Raw genomic sequence first — 19436 nt, 5'->3', positions numbered from 1 at the left:
ATGTCTTGTCCAAGTCTATCACTAATAACGACACAGACTCTGTCCCTCAGATTCCACAGAATGAGTTTGGGTGGGTCTTACAAATAGCAAGGAGAAACAAACTTGTTGTGTTATATATCTGAACCAAAACTGTCACGCAAATATTTTACATCATATGCTCTGGAAATTATATATGCAACTATACTCAAAGGGAAGCTATGACATACTGATATTATCACTGGGCTCTTAACCCAGAGACCCAGGTAATGTTGTGGGGACATGGTTTCAAATCCTGCCATGGCAGATTGTGGAATTTAAATTCAATATGTATCTGGAATCAAGGGTTTATGATGATCAGGAATCCATTCCTGATTGTTGGAAAAACTCATCTGGTTCACTAGTATCCTTTAGGGAAGGAAACGGGCGTTCTTATCTGGTCTCGCCTGCATGTCACTCCAGATCCAAGGCAACGCTGTTGACTCTTAACTGCGCTCTGGTATGGCCAGTAAATGCTGGTTATCGAGCTAAGCCCTCATCCTGTGAACGAGTAACAAATACTCGTGGATCCTGCAGTAATAATGGGTGGTGTCAAGTTGCATCGAAACTGAGTTAACTAAGTGACTGCTAATGTTGTGAAAAATAAATTCCTTAAGTGTATATCAGGTAGGTTGGAGAGTATGTTGTGAACCAAACTAGAGAGCAGATTATTTCGGATTTGGTGTTGTGTGATACTGAGTAAGGATGATCAGCCATGATCATATTGAATGGTGGTGCAGGCTCGAAAGCCAGAATGGCCTACTCCAGCACCTATTGTTTATTATCTATTGTGTGATCGGAAAGACTAATTACTAACCTTCCTCTGAAGCAGCTTTGGAGGAATAGTGACATTAATATGTTATATTTTACACTGTGTCTGCATTCAATGTGGAATGTGTGAACATTCTGGTCAAACATCATGGAAGCCCAGAGGTTAGAGGGTCAAGTTCACTCCAGTGAATTGGGAAAATACAATATAACATTCAGTAGGAGAACAATGATTGTTAGACCCATATACTCTTACCACACGGAGACAGGCCATTCGGCCCAAACTTGTCCATCCCGAAAAAAATATCCATTCACACTAACCCCATTTCACTGCCATTTCCCTGTATCCTTCTAATCCTTTCCTACCTCTGTATTTGTCCAAATGTATTTTAAATTTTGTGAATGTACCTGCCTCAACTACTTCTGCTGGCAGCTCATCCCATATGCATACCACCCTGTGTGGAAAAGAAATTGCCCCTCAAGTTCCTTTTTACTCTTTCCCCTCTGACCTTAAATTGATGCCCTCTAGTCCGTGACTGTCCAATCCTGGGGAAAAAAAGACTCTATCCATGCCTCCCGTGACCTTATACACTCCTATCAGATCCCCCTCAGCCTCATACATTCTAAAGTAAAAACTCCTAGCTTATTCAACCTCTCACTATAACTCAGACCATTGAGTCTTGGCAACATGCTTTGTAAATTTCTTCTGCACTCTTTCCAGTTTAATAACATCCTTTCACGAGCAAAGTGAACAAAATTGAACATGACGCTACAAGTATGGTTTCGCCAACATCTTGTATAACTGCAACATAACTCCCTAATTTCGATACTCAGTGCTCTAACTGATGAAGGGCAGTGAGTCAAAAGCCTTTTTCAGTGCCTTGTCTACCTGGGACTCCACTTACAGAAAATCGTGCACCTGAATTCCCAAGGTCACTCTGTTCCACTGCACTCCTTAAAGCCCTGTCATTCGCCATGAAACTCCAGCTTTCTAAAATGCAAGAACTTACACTTATCTGAATTAAACTCAAATTGCCATTTCTCTGCCCAATTCTCCACCTGATCAAGGTACTGATGCAATTTCTGAGATTTCTGATAACCTTCCTCACTGTCCACGACACCACGTATTTTAGTGTCACCTTGAAATTTACAAATTATACCTGTACATTCTCATCTAAATCATAGATATGTGTAATATATGAATATATGGTCCCAGCACCGACCCTGAGGCATCCCACTCGTCACAGGCCTCTAGTCTGACAAGCATCCTTCCACGATTACCCTCTTCTTCCTATCATCAAGCTAATTTTGGACCTAATTTGCCAACTCCCCCTCAATTCCATGTGATCTAACCTTCCAGAGCAGCGTACCATGTGGAACCTTATTGAAGGCCTTACTGAAATCTATACATACAACCATGCCCTTGCCAAAGTTACTGGCCACTTCATCAATGCAGTCTAACAAACTTGTGAGCCATAATCCTCCATTCACAAGGCCCTGTCTTTCCAAATGCACGTATATCCTCTCCCTCAGAATATTGTCAAGTAACTTACCTGCTACATATTTTAGGTTTACTGGTCTATAGTTCCCGGTTTTTATTTGTAGCCCTTCTTGAATAACAGCACAGCATTCACGACCCTCCAGTCCTCCAGGACCTCACCCATTGATGACCGATGATGCAAAAGTACCAACCAGGGCCCCCGCTATTTCTTTCCTGTCCTCCTGCAGTATTCCTGAATATATATGTTCAGGACCAGGTGATTGATAGAAATACTACAAAGTCTGAAAAATATGTCTATTTATTTCAGGTAAAACACCCAAGAGTGAGAAAGTGAGTTAACAATGATTATCATAATAAATTAAAGATTACACGAATCACAGGAAGTAACTTCAGAAGAATTCCAGACATTGTGGAATCCTGAGAATTCTCAGAAAATTAAGATCCAGAAAAGAAGGGCCATGAAACGGGTAAAGAAATCAAAAAGCGAACATGCAGACAAACCGGAACACAAAGACTGCATAAATCTATGATATATATTTCAAAGGAAAGCGAAAAGCAAAGTCAAATGTGGAAATCTGCAATCAGGAGAGACGAGCTTATTATGGATAACAGGAAAGTGGCCAAGCAAATAACCAATTACTTTCTATCTGTCTTCATGGAGAAAGATCCAGAAAATCACCCAGAAATACAACGTGATTATATAGGACTTGTGGATCGAAAGACATAAAGTCAATTTATATCAGTAACAAGGCTCTACTTAAACATACAGCTGGATTGAGCATTGCTAACCTTGACAAACTAGATGTACTTCATACCAAAATCTTCAGAAATAAACCACTAATAGAAGTATTCGTTGCACTGTCGATGACTGTGTTCTACTACCCAGTGCATTCTGCATAGTCTGGATCCAAACACTATAGATGAACGGTAGTGATCCAAGCATCTACAAAGGGAAGAAGAGATAGTGTGGAGAACTGCAGATCAATTATCTTGACATTTGTGGGGTAACTGTTGGAATCTATTATATAGGATGTGATATTCGTTATTTAGGAATGAACAGCAACCTTGGAGAGAATCAGTATGTATTTCTGAAAGGGAAAGCATACTTGACAAGCTTTGGAATTGTTTGAAGTTGATTCTTACAGCATAGATAATGGGGAACCAGTACAGTTGGCATATTTTAGATTATCAGAAGGCTTTCTATAAGAACTCACACAATGAGTTTGTAAATGCAATGAATGTGAAGGGTATTTGGAGGAATATATGCAAGTGGTAAGTTAAAGTTTGGATTGCCTTCCTTTAAGGGAGTCAGAATATAGATGTAAAGACATGTTGGAGCAGTTTAACAGCATGTTGGTGAGACTGTATCTGGAATATTGAGGACAGTTTTGGTCACCAAATCTGAGAAAGAATATACTGACCACAGAGGAAGTTCAATGGACATTCTCCAGATTAATCCTTCAATTGGCGAGATTGCGTGATGAGGAAACTCGACCTGTGTCTCTGGAGTTTCAAAGAATGAGAGATGGGTCACTGTGAAATGTATAAAATTCACAAAACATGTGACAAGTTGGAAATTAACAGTATGTTTCTCCGGCTGCCTAATACACAATCAAGGGAAATAATGGCAGGATAAAGGACAGACCATTTGAGGCTGCAATAAGAAGGAAATTCTGCACGCGTATGGGACTAACTAACACAGGGGCATGGAAACCTGCTGGCAGGGCTAGATTAGGGAGAATTCCCAATTATTCTACGAGTGTGTCCAGCGGAACAGAATAACCAGGGAACAGGTAGGTCTCATTAGTGACTTGCCAAATTGCATCCAAATGAAGTTTAGTGGTAGGAGACACAAGGTGGTGGTTGACTCCTTGTGTGACTGGAGGCCAGTGTCCAATGGTATACCACAGGGATCAGTGCTGTATCTCTTATCGTTTGTGATTCGGAGGTGCTGGTGTTGGACTGGGTGGACAATGCTGTAAATCTCATAACACCAGGTTAGAGTCCAACAGGTTAATTCTGCGGCACTACCTTTCGAAATGCTGCTTCTTCATCAAAGCGCACAATCACCTGATGAAGAAGTAGCGCTTGGAAAGCTAGTGCCTCCGAATAAACCTGTTGGACTCTAACCTGATGTTGTGTGATTTTCCACTTTAATATTTGTGGTACTCATAAATGATGTAGCTGTGAATATGGACGAGGGGTGGGGAGTGTGAGAAGTAAGTTTGTGTTTGATACACAGATTGGCCGTTGGCTGGCAGTGAGGAGGAAGGCCTTAAGTTATGGGAAGATACAGATGAAATGGTCAGATGGACAGATCAATGGCAAATGGAATGTAACCCTGATAAATATGAGGTGATACACTTTGGAAGAAGGAGAGGACTCAATGAATGGGAGCACACTAGAAAGTTCAGAGGGTGCTTCTCCACACATCCCTGAATGTGAGTGGAAATTTTCATACACAATTTGGGAAAGCATAGAGAACTTTGATTCATTGAGGCTCAGATTATAAGAGCTATGCGGAACTTTGGTGAGGCCAAGATGCAATACTGCGTGTAGTTTTGGGAGCAATATTACAGGAAGGATGTGACTGCACGGGAGGGTTTGAAGAGGAGATTCACCAGGATGTTCCCTGGGATTGAGCATATCAGCTATAGAGAGAGGCTGGATAAACTTGAGTTGTTTAGTTTGGAGAAGTGGAGGCTGAGGGGGACGGATTCAAAAGCATAGGATTACGAGGAGCATGGACAGGGTGGATGGACAGCAGCTGTTCCTTTTAGTCAAAGGGGCACACTACTAAAGTGAAGAGTTTGCGGTTTAGTGAGGATTTGAGGATTGCTTTTCAGCCAGTGTGTATTGGGGTCTGAAGTACACTTCTTGAGAGAGGAGATGTCATGGCAAACTCAAAATCATTCGAAAATACACGGTTGTGCACTTGAAGTGCCGTAAGATTCACGGCTAGGCGTATTGTGTCGGAAAGTGGGCCTTATGTAGACCATGCTGTATTTCTGATAGTACAGAGTCTTTGCTTCTGTGATTGTATGGCTGCAGAAGGCCAATCAGTGAGTACATTAAAATTGGAATTGATAGGTTTCTGAAGAATGTCTTAACAAAGTTTATAAGACAGAACTTATGATATTTTCTGAAAAATATGTTAATGGCAAAATTAAGAGAAAGAAATGTGCAACTTTCTTACAGTTTGATGTCAGACAATTGAGGACCGGGAAATGGTAGAATTATGGAACAAAAGTTTCAGTCATGCCTTCACAGAGGAAAACAAAATAAAAAAGATAACTTCCTAGCAATACTATGGATCTTTATTCTGGTGAGAAAAAGGGAATAGAATGAAATCAGCAACTAAACAGTTTAGAGAAAGTATCGGAATGAAATTAATGGGTGTAGACAAAGTCAACAGAGATTTATGAAATGGAAATCATATTTGAGAAAGTGGCTTTTAGCAACATTATGGAGAAGGTATCAATGTAATACGAGTGGAATCTCAGAAAGATTTTTGATAAAGCCCCAAGCCTATTGTGCAAATTCGAATCCTGTGGGACTGGGTCTAACGTATGGTCATGGTTTTAGAATGGGAGAGCTGGCAGGAAACACTGCGCAGGAAAAAAACAACATTTTTTTTAAAATGGAAGGCTAGGAGGATATAGCAAGGTTCGTGTCTTGGGCCCCAGCTATTCCCAATACACATCATATATTTGGTTGACGGGCTCAAATGCAATATTCCCAACTCTGCTGACCGCACTAAACAATGTCAGCATGTGAGTTGGTGACGAAGATGTAAAAATGCTCCAAAGTGACTGAGACAAGTGAAATTACTTGGATAATACGTGGCAGATGGAGAGCAATGGGAGAGATGTGATGTTGTGTACTTTGATGGGAACAATAGAATGGCAGCCTCTCATTTGAAAAGGGAATGGTTGAAAAATGTTGTTCTACAAAGGAACTTAAGCTGCATTTTCGTTTATTTCTGCACAGCCCTCTGAGTACATGCAGGACAGTGAGTCTGAAGCCAGAAGTCAATACTGGGAATGGCATTGACATGCTGACCAGTGCATATTGACCCAGCAAGTGGGGAGCTGTAACATTGAAGGATGACCTTGTACCAGTCACTAAAGCAATATTGCAGGAGCAGAAAGCAGGTGGACAGATAAATGATGTATTTCACCTTCATTTCAGGGGAATTGAGTGCAGGAGTAAGAGTATCCTACTGCAGCTGTACAGGGCCTTGGTGAGACCCCATCTCGAACATTGTACAGTATTGTGTGCAGTTTTGGACTCCTTACCCAATAAAGGACAAAGCTGACATTGAGAGAGAGCAGCGAAGGATGACCAGACTGATCTCTGGGATGACAGACTTGTTGTGGGAGCAGAGTTTTGGGTGACTGGACCTGTATTCCATGGGATTTAGGAAAATGAGTGGTGATCACAGTGAAATATATAAAACTCTGACAGGGCGCGACAGATTGGAAGCTGGCTTGGATGCCTCAGATAAGGGGCCACAGCATTAAGTACAGAGAGGCCACTTTGCATTGAGATGAGAATAAATGTCTTCACTCTGAGACTGGCGAACTAGAGTGTTCTCTCCCAGCTCAGGCTGTGGAAACCTAGGCACTGAATATAAATAAGGATTTCTGGAAATTAAAAGTATAGCGGAGTATCGTGTGAAGATAGAAGATCAGCTATCAATCCAGGTTGTTCTCCAATAACTCAGTAGCTGTGTTCCTGTGCAAGACCGTATTGTGCAAAATCATGCAATATTAATAATGGGGTCTATGGGGAAAAGAGGGTAAGGGGCGAACCCCCAAAATTATTAGTAAAGCCAAAAAATTAATTTAGTCTAACACACATACCAACAAAGTCTAAATAAAACTTTAAGTCCCATATTGTAATAAAACAGTGCTGTAAATGTAACACTTTCAAAATACAGGTCACTGACTACAGCAGTGTACCTTTCAGCACACTCTTCACCAGAAAGCGCGTGGGACTGACTGACCACGTCATGTCGATGGGGAGATTCCTGTTCTCCTCAAGAATCTCCCCACAGTTTGAAATAAATTTCTTTCGAAGTGGATACTACAATTCCCCATTTCAACCTCAGTTTCAAGGCTTCCAGATCGGATTACATTCCTGTTTTAGCTGAACACATTGATTGTACATTTTGCAGACAGGATCCTGAGGCTGGACTTTGCTGTTCAGTTGGTTCCCGGCAAGGAATTGCGTCACAATGAACGGGAATTCACTTTATGGAAAAAGGTTCATGAATTGCATTGCAGCCAAATTGTATTTAATCAACACGCGTTATCTGAGAACTGCCTGTATATTGAATAGAGGAGCAAAATTGATGGGCTGAAGGGACTACAGCAGTACTCATTTTATATTTCACAATGTTTAAACATATTAAGGGATATGAATATTGTATGGGTAAAATTGCATGAAGGAGATGTTCGACCATTAACTAGCACAGAGAAAGCTCAATGTGTTGTGTGACGTACTCATTTCCCGATGTTCCTGCACAGTTTGTGGGAAAGCTCAGTAAATGTTATCACAAACCGTCAGACGTTAGGAAGGAGTTCTCTGCAGGGTCAACAGGACTATGTTTTCCGTTCCCTTTTCTGACACCAAGGTTGGAGCCAGGTGTTCTCTCCGGGTATATCCTTTAAGAGCTCGGAGCAGTTGATACAATTGAGTCTCTTGCTTGGCCGTTTTAGAGACTATTGAAGAGTTTCTCACATGGCTGTGTGTCTGGAGTCACTGTTAGGACAGACCAGGAAAACATGGAGATTCACTTCCTGAACGTACATTGGGTAAGGAGATCGATGGACTCTTTGTTACTGAACCAGATTTTAGATCTTGATATGTTAATAATTGTTTTTATCTTCCACCAGCTGCCCAAGCATGAGCCTGGTCTGTATTAGTAATCCAATGACAATTCCACAACCGCACCATCTCCACATGGAGACCTATCTGAAACCACACTGAGCAGGTTATTTCTGTGCTACTTGAAAGCTCTGTCATATAGAACTCCCACCAATTTGACTGTCGTGATGGGACTGATGGGGTGGTAATTGGTCAGATTGTATTTATTCACCTCTTGGGAAACTGGACATAGCTGAGTAATTTTCCACGTTGCCAGGGAGGTGTCAGAGTTGGAGCTGGAATAAAACAGCTTCCCCAGTGACACGGCTTATTGTACCGCACAAGTCTTCAGTCCCATTGCAGGAATGGGGTCAGGGCCCATTGCCTTTGTTGTATCTACTGTGTTCAGCGGTTTCTTCATGTCACGTGCAGCGGATCGAATTGGTTGAAGACTGCCATCTGTGATTCTGTGGGCTTCATGATAGGGTAAGTTGGATCATCCACTCAACACGTCTGGCTGAGGATATTGCAGACACCACATACTTGACTTTTACACTGATGTGCAGGACTGTTCCATTATTTAGTATGGGGATATTTGTGGAGTCCTCTCCCCCAGTAAGTTGTTTAATGGTCCGTCGACATTCATGCTTGGATTTGGCTGGATGACAGTGCTTAGATCTGATTTGTTACTCGTGGTATAATTTCTGCCTCTGTATAAGATGCTAGTTCTGATGTTTCCAGAGTAACCAGCCAATTGCGGTAGCTTTAATGGGTTTTCATCATATAAAGGTACACATGGTACTGACCCTGGCATGTTCACCCACACTCGTCACTGAACTATAGATCGGCTTGAGGGTAATGGTGGACTGAGACATTATCCTGAGGGAATGGTTCCAGATTGTCATTGAATACAATTCTGCTTCTGCTGTTGCTGCTGTGACCTACAGCATCAGATGATAACCCAGTTTTAGCTGCAATATCTACAATTAAATCCTACTGACTGTCCCCCAGTTCACACTGAGACCCATTCACCCAGCAGCCCTGTATTCAGTGACCTACTCTGGTTTCTGAAGCGGCAACCCTTCCATTTTCATATTCTCATTCTGCTGAAATTCTTTCGTTGGTGTCACGCCTCCAATTTGTTACTTTAAGTCAATCAATTTAAGTTACGAATCTAAATCTTTTCCTTTCAGTAATGCCATCTTCTGTATTTGAAGTGAATGTGTTTCCTTCTGTTTTTCTCCCTGACCATAATTCAGAGCACTGCTGTGTCAGTGATGCAAGCCTTATGCAGTTTCAGAGTCAGGGAACTTGTCACCATGTGTTACTGATCAGTTCCCAGTGTACGGTGCTCCATGTTCAACAGGATGTTTGAGCATCTTTGACGTTCGTCATTGGATATTGTTCATAAACAGAAATTGCTGAAGAAATTGCTGAAGATGTTGCAGCATTTTATGGAGTGAATGCAGATATAAACTTTCAGGTCCAGTGAACCTTCTAAAAAGCTCCCTGTTTCTCTAGCAATTTTTGATATTTTTATTTCCAGTATCGATCGTTATTTTGTAATTGAAAATATGTTCTGTGCCGGTATTCATTTCTGGAGAAACTCAGCAGGTCTGTCAGCATCTGCAGGGACAGAGAAACAGGATTAGTCTTTCAAGTCTAGTGTGACACTTCTTCAGAACTCAAAATGATTGGAAAATGTGCTTTAAATCCCTAGCCAGAGTTGGGGAATGGGTGACAGGGAAAAGAGGGTGTGGCAAAAGATAAAAGAAGATTCTGTGAAATGAGTTTAAATTAAGATGCGATGGGGAAAGGGGTTCTCTCTATTGAGTGCAAGATAAGGAAGACACAAGCACACAAGGTCATTGGGAGGCCAGGAGGTATAATGTTGACTATGTTTTATGATATAGATCTGGCCATAGATACGTTTTCATTGTCGAGATCATCACCCCCGTTAGACAAATAAATTCAGGTGCGTGACTTGTTATTGGCACTAAATAAGTGTTTCATGCTGCCTCAGTATTGTAATAAGGAGAAAAACAAATAATAGTATGAAGTTTTGATTGAGTATTGTTTTACTGTCATGTTTAATATAGTTTAAAATTTGCAGCGCTTGTCTTTAAATGCTTGTTCTTGAAGTTCGTATCAGATGGAGTGTAGAAGGTTGTGGGCTGACATTATAGAAGTTTATGAAACCATGAGAGATATGGATCGGGTGAATAGCCAAGGGCTTTTCCACAGAAGGGGAGAGTTCAGCCATAGGAGGCATAGGTTTAAGGTGAAAGGGGGAAGATTTAAAAGGGACGCAGTGGCAGTGTTTTTATACAGAGTGGTACGGGTATAGAATGAGCTTTCAGAGGAAGAGTGGTAGATGCCAGTACAGCTATAAGATTTAAAACTCATTTGGACAAACATACAAATGGGAAACATTTAGAGGCCTATGGGCCAAATGAAAGCAGATGGGGCTAGTTTAGATTGGAAAACCTGGCCAGCATGGACATTAAGAAAAGCTTCACGCTGTGTAAATGTGGGTTTGTGAAAAGGAAATTATATTTTGCCCTGTAAGAGCATGCAAAGATTTCTGGAGATGACTGAAAATATAACAAGCGGACTTGATAAAGGGGATCTAATAGAAAGAGGCTTTTCAGTGATTTTCCGCAGGGTATTACAAAATAAAAGACCTTACTCAAGCCAGAAGCTTGTAGGATGACAGATAATGTATTAACATACGATGATGATTGGTTAACACATAGAAATCGGAGAGTCAGGATTAATGGATCTTTATGATAAAGGTGTATCTGCTGGAGCACCACACATATCCGATGGCATCAGTTATTGCAATTTATACTGACAGCCTGAAGGAGGGAACTGAGTGCAATATACATTCGAGTTTGTGGAAGACACTGAGAACCAAAAGGCTGGCTGTTATTTAATGGAGAGGACTTCCAGAAAAGGAGGAGTACAAAGTGATTGGAGTCTTCCTGAGTATGAAACATAAAGTCAGCATGCTGATGCAGCAAGTAATGCGGTTGAATCGTTAACCGGCTTCCAGAGATGAAAGGGTTGAGTTATTCAGAATCTCGAGAATGGTGAGGTGATTATTCATTGGGGTTTAAATGAATGAAGAGTGATACTGTTGAAATATACAAGATACAAAACGGGCTTGAGAAGGTAGATGTTGAGAAGTTGTTCCCATTCCTGGGCAGCATGCCGAACTCGAGGATATAGATACCGAATAAGGAACATCGATTTCAATCTGAGATGCAAAGTGATGCCTTCTCTCAGAAGGTAGTGAATATCTGGAATTCCATAACCCAGAGAAATGTGGAGAGATACAGGAGTCAGCATGAAAGTGGAGTTGAGCCCTGGAGTAGATCAGCCACGTTATTATTTTATGACAGGGCTAGCTTGAGGGGGCGAATGACCTACTTCCGTTCCTATTTATTAATTTCACATGTTACGCTATTGGAAACTAACAGGTTATTTTCCTGGAAGTCGTGTTGCACAATGTTGCATTCAGGGACAACAGATGATTTGTTTCAGTTAACCGTAGTTGGGGTATAGGGGATGTATACCCAGCGTATCTAAGTCTGTAACATGACCCACATCTGGAGCAGAGGTTACAGAGTGGGGAAGCCTGGAAAGAAAGCTTGGGGGGCGGTGGGCTCCTGACCCAGCCTGGATTTTGCAAGTACTTTTCCGAAACTACACCTAACCATCGGAGTGGCCTCGATGTGCCTTTGTGTAGCAGGTCCGAAGGGTTGAACATAACATCAGAACATGGCGCTGAGGGACATGAGTTGGCCAATCAGCCCATTGACACTACTCCACCAGTAAATAAGATTGTGGTTCATCTCATTGTGTTCCCGGCTGCACTTTGCTCCCGTTGCACCATTATACCTGATGCACCTGTTTGCGGAAAATCATTTTATATTATATCAAAGCCAGCCTCGATATAATATAAAGATTCAGCCATCCCAAACTTCCGGGAAAGAGAATTTCCAACTGGAATAAATTCCCACATGGTGAATTTCCCCGAATTTCTGCTCTGACTGAGGTTGGAGGGTGTCACTGTTTCATTCTTATCCCACTCCTCCACTGCTCCCAACAAATTTAAAATTTAGCTTAAAATGTGTTGCTGGAAAAGTACAGCAGGTCAGGCAGCATCAAAGGAGCAGGAGAATGGACATTTCGATCATATGCCCTGCTTCAGCAATGAGGAGGGTGTGCCAAGCAGGCTACGATAAAAGGTAGGGAGGAGGGACTTGTGGGGAGGTGCGTTGGGAATCCGATAGGTGGAAGGAGGTTAAAGTGAAGGTGATAGGCCGGAGAGGGGTGGGGCGGAGAGGTCAGTCATGATTTGGAGATGCTGGTGTTGGACTGGGGTGTACAAAGTTAAAAATCACCCAACACCAGGTTATAGTCCAACAGGTTTAATTGTAAGCAGACTAGCTTTCGGAGCGCCGCTCCTTCATCAGGTGATAGTGGAGGACACACTTCTAAGGCACAGAATTTATATCAAACATTTACAGTTTGATGTAACTGAAATTATACATTGAAAAATACATTGATTGTCTGTTGAATTTTTATCTGTTCTAATACCATTATAGTTTCACTTCTTTCATGTGTAAATCACAGAACATTTAAAAAAAATGTTGCATTCTCAGGTGACCTGTAACAGTGTGTTAGCTAGAAAATATGCTGAAAGTGTTAGCCCCCTGTGTTCTCTGTCTATGCCATAATGTTTAGATTGATTCTAATCTGAAAAGTGAGATAACAGTGAGATTTACATGAATCCATGAAATTTTTGAGTTCAGAGTTTTACATGAATTCATGCAGTTTTGAGCAAAGTACAATGAAAGTCTGCAAGTGCAAATTCACCCCACAAAATATATGTGTGCATGTGGGTCTTTGTCTCTGTGTGTGTGTGTGTGTGTGTGTGTGTGTGTCTGACTGTCTGTCTGTCTGGGTTGGGGTGTTGCGAGTGTGAGAGAGAATGTATATGTGTGTGTAATGACGTCGAGTCTGTGAGGGTGTGCATGTGTGAGTGTGGGAGTGTGTGTGCGTGTCTGGGGTGGGGGGTTTTGAGTGCCAATGAGAGAGTGTACATGTGTGTGCATGAGTGTAGAGTGCTCTAAGTCTCTGAGAGATTGTCCGTGTGTGTGAGAGTGTGTGTGTCTGTAAGGGTGTGTGTGAGTGTCTGTGTGCGTGTCTGTGTACATGTGTGTCCGTGTGTATGTGTATGTAGATGAGTGCCTATATGGGTGCGTGTATGTGTGTGTGTGTGTGTATGTATCGTGCAATTGTGGTCATCTGTATTGTGACATTAAACCAAGGTCCCATTTGAGGTCCTCCCTTTGGGTACAGAAATTAGCTATCAGCCTCTGCTCGGCCACTTTTCGCTGCTGCCTATCCTGAAGTCCGCCTTGGAGGCTGGTCACCCGTAGGTCCAAGGTTGAAGGTCCTTGACCACTGAAGTGTTCCAGAACTTGGAGGGAACCCTCCTGTCTGTTGATTGTTGTGCGGTGCCGTAGCCTTTGCTCGGAATCCCAGTGTTTGTACAGTGACTGTGATCAATGCCAATCTCCATGGATTCTAATTATTCCAGTGGAGCGTTTCCATCTTTTAAAGATAAATGGGCGCTGTTCAATGTATTATCCCTTAACATGAGCGGGAGCATCACCGACAGCACTGACAGGGATCAGCAGATCCAGAGAGAGGGGGAGGAGAGATCAGAATCTGAGAACATTAGACTGGAATGTTCCAACAATTGATCAGAACCAGAGGACATTAGACTGGTCCAAAAATGTATCAGAATCTGGGAACATTAGACTGGCATGTTCCATCAATAGACAGGAGTTTATCCAATTATGTTTGGTATCTTTCTGCATTGTGTTGGTGGTCATTATCATTGATGATTTATTACACTATTTTCATTATTCAATATTTTTATTAACCTTTCCTGGCTATCGTTGGTGTTCCTGGTAAGTGTCACTGTCCAGATTTTTTTTCTATTAACCGGTTATGACTGTATTACTGTTCTTTCTTATATTCTATCCTTCTTGTCACTATTATTTTCCTGTTGAAACTCTCAATCCATATATTCACTCTACAGACCACGACTAACGACATCAATGAATGTGTTCAATTATTGTCTCCCTTTCAGCACTGGCATTGTTCCTCATTCTTCTCTCTGTTGACCTCATCAGTTCCAGCTGCGAACTACAATTTACTGTATCATTGCCTTTGTTATTTAAATATTAAGAGCAAGGAGGTCACTCTCTACTGTTCTGGTTACAAACTCCACTTCCTTCCACTGTTTCCATCCCATTCCAGGCCAATATCTGCGGCTGAAGCAGCCAAGTCACCACTGTGCGAGGTCCCTTTGACAATGAGCTGATTCCTGACACCATGCCCTGACCATTTTTCACTTGAAATGCTCACCACTCCAGAATATATCTCACTGGTTTAGTCCATCTGCTGTTTGAACCTTGAGCTATGAAATACTGTCTTAATGAAGCCAATAATCTTCTGCTGACACTCCCGGCTTCAAACCTGCCGAAGCAAATCTGATTCGAACTCACACCAAACTATCATCCATCTGTCATTCATGTGCACGCCGATGTATATTGCTATTGTGTCTGGCAATGCCTTTATTTTAACATTCTCAAACACATTACCTCATCTGTCCATGCAATTTCTCTCGTTCTCTCTCTGTCGACTAACAAAAAGCCTGCTAGTTGTTCTTATTTAAAATAGGTTCCTCCATGTGCGTTACTTCTTAAACAATGAGTTTCACATTCAAACACGCCAATCGCGCACAAACACGCACTCTCTCTCAGTTTCTGATGAACATGCACGCACAAACACACATGCATCAAATCTTCCCATTATAGACAGTAATCTGATGCGAATATAGTTTGCATGTGTAAGTAAAGTTTGCAATACTCTCTATGCTGGGCAGATAGTGCAGTTTACTGAGCAACACACTAACAGGGTCTGCACAGCTCTCCATGCTGGGCTGTCATCTTGTCCCAGTTTATGTTGTTTGTGGCGTTCTGTGAAGGAGATTCAGAATTTGATGTAACAAACCATTTCAGCTGATCTGACAATGCCTTTATTCAATGTTTTCATTCTTGTAAGTTTACTCTCGAAGATTTCACTTCTCCAGTTAGTCCCATTGTCCTGTCTGTTTCCCCATATTTCCACAAGAGTTTTCAATTAATTACATGTCTGTTTCTGTCTTTGATGTGAATCTTTCTGTTCCTCTGTATCTTTCCCTTGACTTAGCTTTTAGCTCCCTAGTGTATCGAGTGCTGGCATTGTGAAGGTCAGAAACAGTGAAATAGTGTGTGTCAGGCTGTTGTTCACTTCCTGGTATGTTCCATGAGATGGTCTATGGACAGGGGTGTTTCAGAAGTTATGAGACACATCCTTGTAACTTGGTCTGTACCTGTATTTGTCCCTCTCGGGTGACCTTGCGATCAGTAACACGGGAAGCCCCTTAAGTAAAGGACCAGGCATCTAAATTGTGTGCCAATGCAGTCACTTTAAAAAAAAGTTCTCCTTTCTTTAAATAAGTGATCTTGAAGGCAAAACTGCCGACTGAAAATGGCTCAAGTAAATAACTTACGACGCTTTTAGGGTTTATCATAAATATAAGTAACAACGGCCTGGTAACTTATCCCCAGTTGCTACTCTCTCTGAAACCTGACTTGATGCTGCTTCCTCCTGGATTGGAGAACTGTATGCAAGAATGTATGTCTGAATGTTCCTTTTTGCCAAGGGGTTTGTTTATGGGATGTTAGTATATTGCAACAGTTCATTTGTAGAAGATACTGTATCCATTATTCGGGAAAGGATTCCAATAGTTAAATTATTCTAAATTCCTCTTCACTGTGTATGGATTTTCATTAGAGGGTTTAAATATATTGTGTTTTACTTAATGGTGAATAGTTTGACGAGTAACATCACATCTGGAACAACCGTTTCACATCTATCCTTTAAAATAAGAAAAGGTGTGTCTCCCTGCTACCCTCCTAAAATAGTTTGAGGCAGTCTAGTTGGTCTATTACAAATTGACGAGTCATGTCTGGTTCCAAATCGATAATACTAAATTGGGTTTAGAATTTCAATCCCTACATTGTACAAACAGGCCATTCGACCCAACAAGTCCACACCGACACTCCGAGGAGTAACCTACCCAGACCCAATCCTCTACCCTATTATTACACATTTATCCCGACAAAGGCTCCTAACCCATACATCCCTGGAAACTACAAACAATTTAGCATGGCCAATTCAGCTGACATGCACATTTTTGTATTGTGGGAGGAAACCAGAGAATCCAGAATAAGCTCATGCAGACACCGGAGATTATGCACTGGGAGACTATTGGGTTCAAAGGTCGTGTATGGTAGCTGTTAGTGCCTCTTGTTCCGGATGTTGAATTCGGTTGGTTTAAACCGTGTTTTGTGTATAAAGATTATTTCAGTCACTAAGAGTTCTCTGGGTGAGGAAGAAGTGAATTTGGCGGTTTTACAAAAGGGAATGTAGGCAAAGCTGTAGGAATTGACAGACAAGCTGGAGTTGGGGTTGTGATTGTCTGTGAGAAAATGAGAGATAATTACAGCTATAGTTCGGCAATTACATTTTGTTGAACCACCATCAGACCCTTTGGAAATGGCTAGAATTCAATTTCAAATGAGGCACTTTGAACATGAGAAAGAATTGAAACAGTTTGAATTATGATGAAAAGTAGAAATAAAAGAAAAGGAAGTGAAGGCGAAACAGAGAAAAAGACAGAAGAAAAGCAGAGAGTTTCAACTTAAAATGTTAGCAATTAGAGAGGAAAGTTGGCATAGAAGGCGGAGATGAAGTTAGATGGTAGGCTGGATAAGGAGGATAGTGAGGTTGAACAACCCTGTATTAGCAAATGGCAAATGAGGTTCTGTTTAAATACATCCAGGCATTATCTAAATTTGATGAGAAGGATGGGGAAACCTTTTGAATTTCATTTGAGGAAGTGGCTAAACAAATGTACTGCTCAGTGACCATGTGGATTTAGTTGATCCAAACCAAGCTGATAGGTATTTGCATCCTTATTGGAGGAGGTATCTGGCCAGTATGAGGAGACAAAGAAAGCCATCTGAAGAATATATGAGGTTGTGTCAGAAGCCGACAGACTGTGTTTCAGGAATCTAAAAAAGGGTCCCTGGTTAAACGCACATTGAGATTGAAAGGATCAAACAAAGTAATTTTGAAAGGTGTGTAAGGGTATTAAAAACACAGCAAACCTATGACACTGTTAGAGAGATTCTTATTTTGGAGAAGCTCAAATATTCATTTCCTGCAGTCGTGAGAACTCGTGTGGAAGAGCAGAGAGAAACAATGGCAAGATTCGAAGCTGAAATGGCTGGTGATGATGATGATTGAATTCAGAAATCAAAGTTTGGTTTCTGTGAGAGATTGGGTAGAATGTGTGAGATCTTCTTAAATCATATATCTGTGAAAGTTAGGTTTACTGGCATAGGCCAGGAGTATCAGGTAAATAGGTTATAGCATTAAGAGGTACAGGAGCATGTAATTCTTTTATGCTGAGACATGAGGAGCTATGCCATTCAGAGGGACTATTGGAGAGATGAGAAGTGCTCCATTATGTAACGTGGTTGGACTGTCCAGTGGAAACACCAACAGATTTATTCCCCAATGGGGAAGGAGGCCTTGAGCTTGGTGTTGCAACATTTCAGCATTTAAATTGCAAATAACATACATGAGCCAAGTCTTTTTCACTGATCGTGACCCCTTAATGTTTTTGGAGAAGTTTAGGGAGAGAAATACCAGTCTGTTTCGATTGAGCTTATTATTTCTGCCATTCAATTTGAAATTATACAGGTGACAGGGCGAGAAAACCGAAGTTTTAACATGTTGTGGAGACTTGAATGAATAAAGACAAAGGCATTTTGTGGCAGGAGTAAAATGACTGAAATCGAAACTAGTTGTGAACAATTGTATGCTCAGTCAATGAAATATATATATGCTTTGCAGACTACTAACAGAGAAAAACTAGGGCGTCTAAAATGAATTCACCCATGTATATTGATGGATTATTTTATTATAGATCGAGTCTCAGGATACTATCACTGTATAAAATTTATTTTCTCTTAGATTTATTTTGAAGAGAGGTTTTAAAGACAGAGGTGCAGAACTCCTGTCTGAAAACAGTTTAAGCAAAAAACAGAAAAAGACTTTAGTTTTAATAAAAACGGTGGTAACAATGGAAGGGCAGTGGCCAGCTCTCCAAGACCTGGTTTCCTCGTTTTGCGTTTAGCTGCAGCATTCAGAAGCTGCTGGGGATCCCAGAAGGGTTGGAAGTTTCAATACATGATCCCCAGCTGCTTTTCTCTCTGAGATCTCTGTTGATGTTGTTTCCCCCTGGATTGGAAAACTGCTTTAAGGATCTGTATTTGAAAATATCTTTGTGCCAAGCGTTGAAAACCAAGAAGATACGGTATCTATTGTTTGTGCAAGTATTCCAATATATAATCTATCCAAAAATAGTATTTTCTTTGATTGTATTTTAACTAAAGGATTTGAATAGATTATATTTGCTTAATGTCGAGTGGTGTGACCAGTCACAACATATCTGGAACACACACTTCCCATCTTTATTCAAAATAAGGAAAGGTTGAGGTCTAAGCGGCCTTCTTAATATATTTTGCAGGGATCTGGTCTGGTCAACAACACTTGTAGCCGAGGGGATTGTGACTGACTCCTGTAATTGAAAATGTAGTGATGAGGCTGGGGATGGTTTGCTGGAGGTTGTGGGGTAAGCTGCCTCGGACATTCAGGGAGACCTGAGGATTTGGTGACCAAACTTTGGATGGAGCATGGGGACTGTAGTTACAACATCTGAGTCTGTAACATGAACAACAAATGGAGCAGAGGCTGCAGAAAGGGGAAGTTCTGAAACTAGGCAGTGAGTGTGTGTGGGGAAAGGGATCTGCTGGACCCACCCCGGGTTTTCCAGGAACAGCTTCCAAAGATCCATTTATGGGAGGAGAAACGCGTTAGGGGATCCTGACTGAACAAACAGCTGGTCACAGAGTGGTGTCACCTCCTTCAACATGACCTGAAGCTTCATACCTGAGGGTAGGACAGTCCTGCCAGTGGCTGTTAGGGTTACAGTTTCATTCAGCTTCTATGATCTGGAACTTTCCAGGCATGAGCTGGTGACATTTCCATCAATCGCCACTATCTCAATATCAATGCCACCATT

The sequence above is a fragment of the Chiloscyllium punctatum genome, chromosome 21, assembly GCF_047496795.1.
Source record: "Chiloscyllium punctatum isolate Juve2018m chromosome 21, sChiPun1.3, whole genome shotgun sequence".
Lineage (NCBI taxonomy): Eukaryota > Metazoa > Chordata > Chondrichthyes > Orectolobiformes > Hemiscylliidae > Chiloscyllium > Chiloscyllium punctatum.
Note: the sequence above shows the minus strand (reverse complement) of the source record.